We start from the raw sequence: 9278 nt of genomic DNA, 5'->3' as shown, positions 1-9278 counted from the left end.
AGCCTTCTCCAAGGGCACAGCCCATCCACGCTGCAGCTGCTCCCAAGCACTTCCCCATCCAGACTGGAGCCCACCTGGAACGCTTCCTCTAGAAAAATAAACAACAAATTATTGAAAATAGATTACAGACAAAAGGGGAAACAAGAAACAAGGTCAAAAATCTTATCTCTGCCAGGGGCTTGAGGAAGGCCCAACCCCTGCATGCCAGGGAAAAACCCACCCACGGGTGAGGGAAGCCCAGGCTTTCTCCCTTCCCCCTGCACTGCCCCCCACAATAACGGTGACCCCAAAGCAAACAAGGGCAGTGGAGCAGCCCAGCCCTTCCTTGCCTGCACAGCAAAGCAGCCCCTGCACAGCTTCTGGAGTCCCACCTCTGCTCCCACCATGGGGCTTTGTTTGTGTCGGGCTGGCTGCCCCAGCCCCAGCCCCAGCCCGGGGCACGGTGGCTGCTGGGGGCTGTTGGCAGGGCCAGGAGCCCACTCCCATTTTGTACCCACCCCAGCCCTTGCCCCAGCCCTGCCAAAAGCAGCTGGGCAGCGGCTGAAGGATCAGCTGCACCCGCCCCAGCAAAGGGGGAACCTTTGGTTCCTGGCCAGGCTGTGCAATGCCCAAATCTGGGAGCATCCCCCTGCGTCTGGACTCATCTGCAAATTCCCTGTGGAGCCTGGCTTTGGAGAAGATGCCACAATCAAAGTCCAGCATCTTCAGCTGGCCAGTGGGCAGGTCCAGGAAGAGGTTGTCATCCTTGATGTCATCCTCGCTGTCTCCAGCAGCAGCAGCCCCACCTGGTACAGCTTCTCCAGGGGCTCCTTCTCCTTCCCTGGGCTGAGACCAGGCTCTCAGGGTTCTGCCCAGGGCCCCAGCTGTCAGGGAACCAGGACAAGCAAAAGCAGCTCAGATGGCAGCCACCAGTGCTGGGCAGAGCAGCTCAGCTCCAGCACAAGGGCTGCGTGTTCCCATCTGATGAGCCCTGGGCAGTGACACAGGACAGACAAAAAGTCTGGAATCCTTTGCTTCTGATTGTCAAGGCATGTGTGGGGCTGTAACTTACTAGGGCCTGCATCAAAGTGTGCCTGTGGCTCTCTCCCTTCTTCTAGGGCAGATGAATATCCTGCATCCCAGGATGACAGAGCAGCTCTTCTAATGAGGGCCTTTCCAAGTCCAGCATGGATAAACACCGCCTGATCAGATCTTGGCACTCTGGGCACAGAAACCAGAAACCCCGGGCAGTTGGAGAAGGCTCCTGTTGGCTTTGCCCCACTATTCCCGTGCCCAGGCCTTGCTGGATGTGCTCAGAGCTGGGCCTAAGCTTTCCCATCAGTTCCCTGTTTTGGAGGAGAGCAGGAGAGCAGGACATGTGCCACCTCCTCAGCAGCTGCCAGAGCGGGATGCCCACGAGCCCACTGCTGTCTCCCAGCACTGGGATTCCCCCCATGGCCAGAGATGAGGATCCACCTGGAGAGAGCCCTTGTGGCAGCGAGAGCTGATGGTCCCAGCTGATGTTCTGGCCCCTCCTGAAAGGGTGCTCCCTGCAGACCATCTGCTGCAGCAGGATGCCCAGGGACCAGATGGTAGCTGGCTTGCCATAGTCCCAGCCAAAGTGGCTCCATTCCGGGGGGCTGTATGACCCTGTTCCTATGGAATACAGATGGAGTTCATCAGGGGGATGCTGCTGCTCCCAGAGCCTGGCCCCAGCATCCCTGGGCGTGCGGGGGCTGCCCCAGTGGCACAGGGGGTGACCACTGCCCTCTCACCAGCACCTGGGACTTGTGTACAGACTTGGGGTTGGGAAAGAAGCCACTGGTGTTGGAAGAGGGCAATGGAAACCCTGGCAAGGCCGAACCATAACAAGGAAGAACCCACTCAGTGCTGGTGAAAAACCATGCTGTTATGAATTCGAACAAAGCCAAATTTTGAGAAGAAAAGAGGCTCTCGTTTATTAAAACAAACTACAGAGGACAGGGAGTTTGAGATAAGCCCAAACTCCCACCCAACAGCCCAAAGACAACAACATGTCCCAAACACGCTGGGTTCCCCCCCATATAGTACATCCCTCAGAAGGAGAAGAACCCCAACCCAACCAAACCCTCATTTTATAACCCCTCTCGGGTCCAGGATTGGTGGGGTTTGGATCCGCACGTTGATTGGTCATTTTCCGGTGCTCTCCATTGATCCTTATCAATATTCATTCTGGACCAATAATTTTCTCAAGGCATTGAATGATTGGTCAAGTCCCCTGTCCAATAACCTCCCACCCCCCTTCGACTACCGCCCCCACCAAACCCTGGACCTCCCCTCCCCAGGACCCACAACAAACACCCAACAACTCACCCCAAAACAACAATTCCCAACCCAGCCCCAATGCAACACAAATTGAACACCATTTGTAACAATGCCCTCATCCTTCCTGCCTTCATTGCCCCAAAAACATTATGAATCCAAAGCAAACCAGGTGAGTGGAGCAGTCCAAGCCCTTTCTCACCTGCACACCAAACCGGCTGGGGCTCAGGTTCTGCCCCTCCTCTCTGCTACCCCCACCCACGGGTGTTTTTGTTGGGCTGGCTGCCCCAGCCCCAGCCTCAGTCCTGGCCAGAGTTGTGGGCAAAAGCTGCCAGCAGGGCTGGAAGCTGGCTCCCCACTCAGCCCTGCTCAAAAGCAACTCAGCTGAAGACTCAGTGCCATGAAGGGCAGCAAAAGGGAGAATCCCTGCTGCCACACCCAGCTTGGGCTGTGAGATGTTGGGCCTTGAGACACTCGGACCAGGAGCACACCCCTGCGTGGGCTCACCTGCAAAGTGAGTGTAGGCTGTCTCTTGCAGGCAGGTGCCACAGCCAAAGTCAATCAATTTGGCCTGCCCGGTGTGCAGGTCAAGCAGGATGTTCTCTGGTTTGATGTCTCTGTGCAGGACCCCGCAGCTGGTGCAGTGCCGCACGCCATCCAGCACCTGGAGGAACAGCTCCTGCGCCACCTCCTCGGGCAGGAACCCCCGTGCCCCAATGAAATGCTGCAGGTCCTGACACCACTCCGGGTGCTCCAGCACCATCAAGATGTCATTGAGGAGCTCAAGGCACTCCAGCAGCTGGACCACACCAGGGAAGCCAGTGGACACCTTGGCCAGCAGCACGATCTCCAGGGGTGCGCTGGTGCCGTCGGGCTGTGGGAGGAGCACGATGCCGTCAGTGGGGCTGATGCCGTGCCGGGGCTCGGGGAGCCCTCAGCCAGCCTGGGATGCTCTGCACCCTGCGCTGGCCCCACGCCCGCTCTCCCTCGGGGCGTCCTGGCGGCTTCCACGCTGCCGGGCCTCGGCTCATCCCTGCCCGGCACGGCCCGGCTGCTGCCGCTGGCCCCGCTCACTCACCAGCTCGCCCCAGTGCCGGACGCGCTTCCGTGGCACCCTTTTGATGGCCACCTGCAAGCCAAGGGCAGCAGCGGGCTCAGCTCGCCGCCCGCCCTGCCCAGACCCATCCTCCGGCCTCCTCCTCGTCCGCCCCCTCCTCCTGCGGCCGCCGCCGGCCCCGCCGCTCACCGGGGCGCCGTCCGAGAGCCGCGTGGCCGCGAAGACGCTGCCGAAGCCGCTGCGCCCCAGCAGCGAGCCCAGCCTGTCCTGCTCCTTCAGGCCCTGCTGCGCCTTCTCTGCGGGCGGGACGCGGCTGTCAGCGCTCGGCCCGGGGCCAGCAAGGGCCCCCGAGAGCCCCTCAAGCACCCCGGGCCGGCCATGCCCAGGCGTTTGCTCCTGTGAACGGGACAGCGGCGGCTCGGGACCGGCGGCCGCGCTGCCGAGCGGCGGAGCTCAGGCTGGGCGAGCCGCAGCGGAGGCAACTGGAGCGGCCGCGCCGCCTGTGTCCCCCGCGGGCCCCGGGAGGAGCCGGGGCCGGGGCCGGGCTCGGGCCAGGTGGAGCCAAAGGGAGGTGATGCCGCCCCAGCCCCAGGCACTGATGCCCGCCCAGCAGCGCCACCGCCAGCACGGCCAGAGCCGGCCGGAGGCGAGACTGCGGCGGGACGCCCGGGGCCGGGCACGGGGCAGCCCCGCCTGGGGCCGGGGGCGGGCCGGGGGCATGGCCCGGCTGGGTATTGGGAGAGAGAGACTGGGAGAGGAAGGGACACCGGGAAAGGGAGAGCGGGACAGGATGCTGGATTGTCGGAGAGGGAGAGGAGAAGCGAGAGGGAGTTGACAAAGTCGCTTCTTTCGCTGCTTTCGCTGCTGCCACTGCTTTCGCTGCTGCCACTGCAACTGAAGCTCTGGGGCCGTTTGTCCCCGTATCCGTTTGTCCGCTGCCCGCTCGCCCCCGCTCCGAGCCCCGCGCTCCCCAGGGGCAGCCCCTGAGCCTGTCCAAACACGGGAACTTTGCCCTGTTCAGCCAAGATCCAGAGTCTGGACTCCTGCACAGTGGCACAGGAATCCCCTCAGTTGCTGCTGTGCATTGTCCCTGCTGAGGGTCAAACACTATCGGAGCGCATTCCCTGAATGCAGAATTTGTACTTAAACCAAGCACTGCACTTATCTCTCCAGCAGTGCTTTCCAAAAAAAAAAAAAAAACAAACAAACGGGAAGGCAAACTGTGTATAGCTCATGGTATTTGACAGTGTCTTAAACATGCCAAGTCATGGATCTTAGAGGTGAGATCCATTTGGAATTAATGGGATGGAGACTTAGTGCAACATGGAAATGGAGAGGATAAAAATAAATACAGTAAAACATCTTGGTTTGTTTCTTTCTGTTTTCATTTCATTTCCTAAAAGCTCTTTTAGTTCTTCCAGAATCTTGTCCACAGTCCTGTTTGCTCTTTCCAAGAACCTTTCCTGGAGAACAAGGTGCAGCTTCTGTCACAAGATGTGCCGCCAGCTGCAGCTTCTCTTGGCTTTCCACACCGTGCGAGCAGCACGACTCTTGCAGCAAAGCAGGACAAATGTTTTAAGAACAGTACAGCTTGTTCTTTCTTTTCCTTGTGGGCTGGCCACTTGTGCCATTGGTGAGGTTTTCATTGTTACTGTTCTACCCTAAGAAAACATGACGGGCTCCCAGAAATTGTTAGGGAATGCAAGCCTGACTGAATGCAGAGAAAGAATCTCCAGAGCCTGCAGCCAGAAATGGAGAGCTGTGTGATAATCATTCCAACATCCCCATGGACATCTTGAAAGTGATGTAGAAGATGAAAATGGGCTGACAGAGGGAGTTTGTTTCAGTGTTCAGTTCAGATGCTTCTACATCTCATGCATTGATATAAATCAAGAGCACAATCAGTTCATGAAAGGCACCAGAACAAGCTGGACGTCTCAGGAGATGATGAAAGAATGTGAAAAGGAGAAATGCAGGGAATGACTTAGGGAGCTTTGCCTGTACAAAGGATCATTTTTCCTAATAATTTCCAATCTGTTCCCTCCACTTTTGTCCTTCCTAACAAGGCCATTTTCATCCCAGTTTCCCCATGAAATGGGAACCCTGAGTTGTGGAAGTGCCTGAAAGATGCCCTGTTCCTCTGCAGGGACACTGAGGCTGAGGCAGGAGCCTGAGCCCTCTCTGGGGCAGCCTCCACCGAGCTGGAATTTGTGCCGTGCTGGGAGAGGAGGAGGAGGGGGAGAGCACTGGCGCTGTGTGGCAGGAGCAGGAGGTTTGGGCCGCAGGACATTCCGTCTGCGCCGCTGCCCCGCAATGGGCGGCCGTGCCCGGGGCTCTGGGCCTGGCCCTGCGTGCGCTGAGCTCCCGACACTGCGGGAGCTCCCCAGGCTGGGCTCAGCTTCCTGCTGGGCCTGGGCAGCAGGCTGGGCTCCAGCTGGGACCAGCAGCAGCTGGAAATACCTCTGGGCATCTCCATTTGCTGCTGCTGCTCGGAAGAAGCAATGAAGTGAGCCGAGAAGTTCTGGTTTCTCTTTCTCCTGGCGGATTTTTTCATTTGATTTAATACTTGAGAGGCAATTTCTGTGATGGCCTCTGTCAGTTGATTCTATTTCAGCAGCAGCAGGAGCAGCTGGGCTATGTTTGAGCACTGCATATGTGGCCTGTGTGACTTTAGTGCTTAGGGACTTGAGAGCATTTCAAGATCTGCTAATCATGATGCCTGTGACCAAAAGCCTGAGTTCACCTATTGCCGGCCGGGGGCTATGTACAAATCACCAACAGGACAGGACTGCTGAGGAACGTGTCTCGAGCTGTTTATTTTCCAGCATCAGTCTCATTACATGGTTATGACAATGGGATGATGCCAGCAGCTCGTGTCCTCAGCAGCAGACAAAGAACTCAATGTTACAACTTACTTTAAAAGTTTTTACTAATCCCACAAAGCAAAAGCATATTGACGGTAGTTCTCTCCAACCACTATAAGCACAGGTACCTTTGGTTAAAACAATGCTTGCTTATTTTGAATACAGTATCTGCTTGTAAGCCTTAAAACACAATGCACAGAGCTCAAGCTTAGAACTTCCTAATATCTCATTAGATATACTTTTGTGTAGCTTAGGGAGTTATTCTACCAAGCGTTAATACAAAAACCATTGTTCTATTTGTCCTTACTTTCTACTTCTAATATAACTTTTCTGCTGACAAATCTTATGGCTACCCCTTAGCTCTAATCCCAGTTCTGCTGTCTCTGAGGGCTGTCTTTTGCAGCTTTCTCAAACCCCTCTGATTTTAAGGATTCCTAAATTCACTGTCACGAAAGCACTCTGGGTAGCGCTGATCAAAAAGGGCAATTGCAGTTTTACAGATAAATTTCAACTGGCAAGCAGAAGAGGAGCAAGAGCAGCCAGGTTCTCCAATTCCCAAGGCAAAGGCAACAGCAGCATCCTGCTGTCAGCTCAGGGTGAGTAAAACAGTGCTGAAAACAGTGCTGGAACCCGATCCTTTCTTTGTCTGAGGGCTGGCTCAGGGCAGCACAGGCGGGCCCTGAGGAGTCAGGGCTGTGTGTGGGTGATTGCTGTTCTAGTCCAGAATTGAGCTGGAAAAAGCCCTTGGGAGCTGAGGCAGGAGCAGGTGGGAAGGGGCCGGCGCTGCTGCTGCTCCTGGCTGGGAGCCCCGGCTGGGCCGGGCCGGCGCCCCCTGCGCTGCGGCTGCTGCTGCTGCCAGAGCCGGGCGGGACTCGGGGACAGGGAACGGACACGGGGGGACAGCAAAGGCCTGGTGGCTGCAGGGATGGTGGCGCTGGGGCCAGCGCCAGCACAGAGCTTCAGCCCACAGTTAAGCCCGAGGGATACGCTGGGGAAAGGCTCCATTTCAGCCTTTCTGCACTCGTGGCTGTGAAGGGACCGAAATAAATGGAGAACAAGCAGGGCCCGACCCCTCCTCTTTTGGGAGGAGACCCAGGCCTGGGGCTGTGAGGTGCCATTAGGGGCAATGAGGGGCCATGAGGGGCTGTAAACTGTGATGTATTGTGAGGGGTCATGAGAGGCCATGAGGAGCTCTGAGGGGCTGTGAAGGGCTGTTGGGGCTCATGAGGGGTCATTAGAGGCCATGAGGGGTTGTTGGGGACCCTAAGGGGTAAATGGTCTCTGAGAGGCTGTGAGAGGCCAGGTACCTCATGGAACAAAGGATTCGTTATGACACTCTGGAGACAAGGAGACTGTTATTTGCATATGGAACCTTATGGAACCAAAAGTCCATCTTGATATTCCAGGGCCTCATGGAGCCATGGAGACCATTAGGACACTTTAGGACCCACTGGAACCAAGGGGCCATTGTGACACTGCAAGGCCTCATTTAACCAAGGGCTCATTGTAGCGCGGCAGGGCCTCATGGAATCAAGGGGATCGTAGTGGGGCTCCATGAGACCACGGGGACATTTTGATTCTGGGGAACCAAGGAGACCATTGTGACACTACAGGGCTGCATGGAACTGAGAATTGATGTGACAGTGAGGAGCCCAATGGAATCAAGAGGCCATTCCGTACTTCAGGGCCTCATGGAACCAAGGAGCCCTTGTGACACTGCAGGGCCTCATGGAATCCTGGAAACCATTATGGCACTTTGAGACTCGTTGAATCAAGGGGCTCTGCAGGGCCTTGTGGAACCAAGGAGCTCTTTGTGACACTGCAGGGACTTGAGAAAGCAATGAGAACATTCTGGCACCCTGAGTCCCCATGGCACCAAGGGGCCATTGTGACACTATAGGTCCCCCATGGAAGCAAGGGGCCAGTGTGACACAGCCAGGCTTTGTGGAACCAAGGGTCCATTGTGATCCTGGGGAGCCCAATAGAACCAAGGGTCCATTGTGCCATTGTGCATTTCCATGGAACCAAGGGAACCACTTTGACACTGCAAGACCTCATGGAAGCAAGGCGCCATTGTGCCGCTGCAGAGCCAAGGAGACCATTGTGGTATTGCTGGGCCTTATGGAAACAAAGATCTCTTGTGATACTACGGAGCCTCATGACACCAAGAGAACATCGTGATGCTGCAGGGCTCCAGGGATCCAAGAACATGGAACAGTTCTGGTTGGCTTGGCCTGGCTGGTCCAGCTGACCTTGGCATGTTGAGGGTTGCTTCTCATCTAGCCCTGGAGTTGTGTGCTTTTCTTCCTCTGGGTAAGAACTCTCTTTTTTCCTCCAGGGGTTCATGGCTGAAACTGGGATTCTACCTCCATATTTGATTAAATCTACAGATTATCCCATATGATACCTGCCAGAACAGAAAGCTCTGGATGGCCTTGGCATGTTGGGGGCCACCTCTCATCTGTCTTCAAAACAATGGGGGGGAGGGTGGGTGTGCTTTTCTTTTCATGGAAAAGAACATCTTTCAATGCAGGTGTCCATAACCAAAATTGGGAATCCGCCTCCAAAATTCCGTATATCCAAGGATAGCTCCCAGACAAACACTGCCAAGACCAACAGGTCTGGCTGGCCTTGGCCTCCTTGGAGCTGCCTCTAATCAGCCTTTGCAACACTGGGGCTCTGCCCTTTCCTTCCTGTGGAGAAGAACTGTCATTCTGGTCCAGGAACTCATGGCTGAAATGCAATTCCACCTCCAAAACTCCACAAATATCCAAGGGTTACTTTCAGACAAAAGCTGCAAGGACAGACAGGTCTGGCTTGCCTTGGCCTCTGGTGACTGCCTCTGCTGTGCCTTCAAAACCCTGGGGCTCTGTGGTTTCCTTCCTGTAGAAAAGAACCGTCCTTCTTGTCCAGGCAGCCATGGCCTCAAGCACATGAGCACTGTACAGGGACAGAGGAGCTCTGTGCTCAGTGGGATGGAGACTGAGGAGAGCAGAGGAGAGGCCTGGGAGGGATTGAAGGGTGGTTTCAGAGATGGTGGATCCTTTTGACATAATAGAAAAAATACAGAAAAAGAA

General features: G+C 55.9%; 1 pseudogene; it reads right to left on the bottom strand.

The window, feature by feature from the left end:
• Positions 1-1093: 1093 nt before the first annotated feature.
• On the bottom strand, positions 1094-8461 carry LOC129131860 (serine/threonine-protein kinase pim-1-like; annotated as a pseudogene).
• Between the last annotated feature and the right edge of the window lie 817 nt (positions 8462-9278).

The sequence above is a fragment of the Agelaius phoeniceus genome, chromosome 33, assembly GCF_051311805.1.
Source record: "Agelaius phoeniceus isolate bAgePho1 chromosome 33, bAgePho1.hap1, whole genome shotgun sequence".
NCBI classification, from domain to species: Eukaryota; Metazoa; Chordata; class Aves; order Passeriformes; family Icteridae; genus Agelaius; species Agelaius phoeniceus.
Note: the sequence above shows the minus strand (reverse complement) of the source record. Positions and strands in the feature narration are given on the sequence as shown.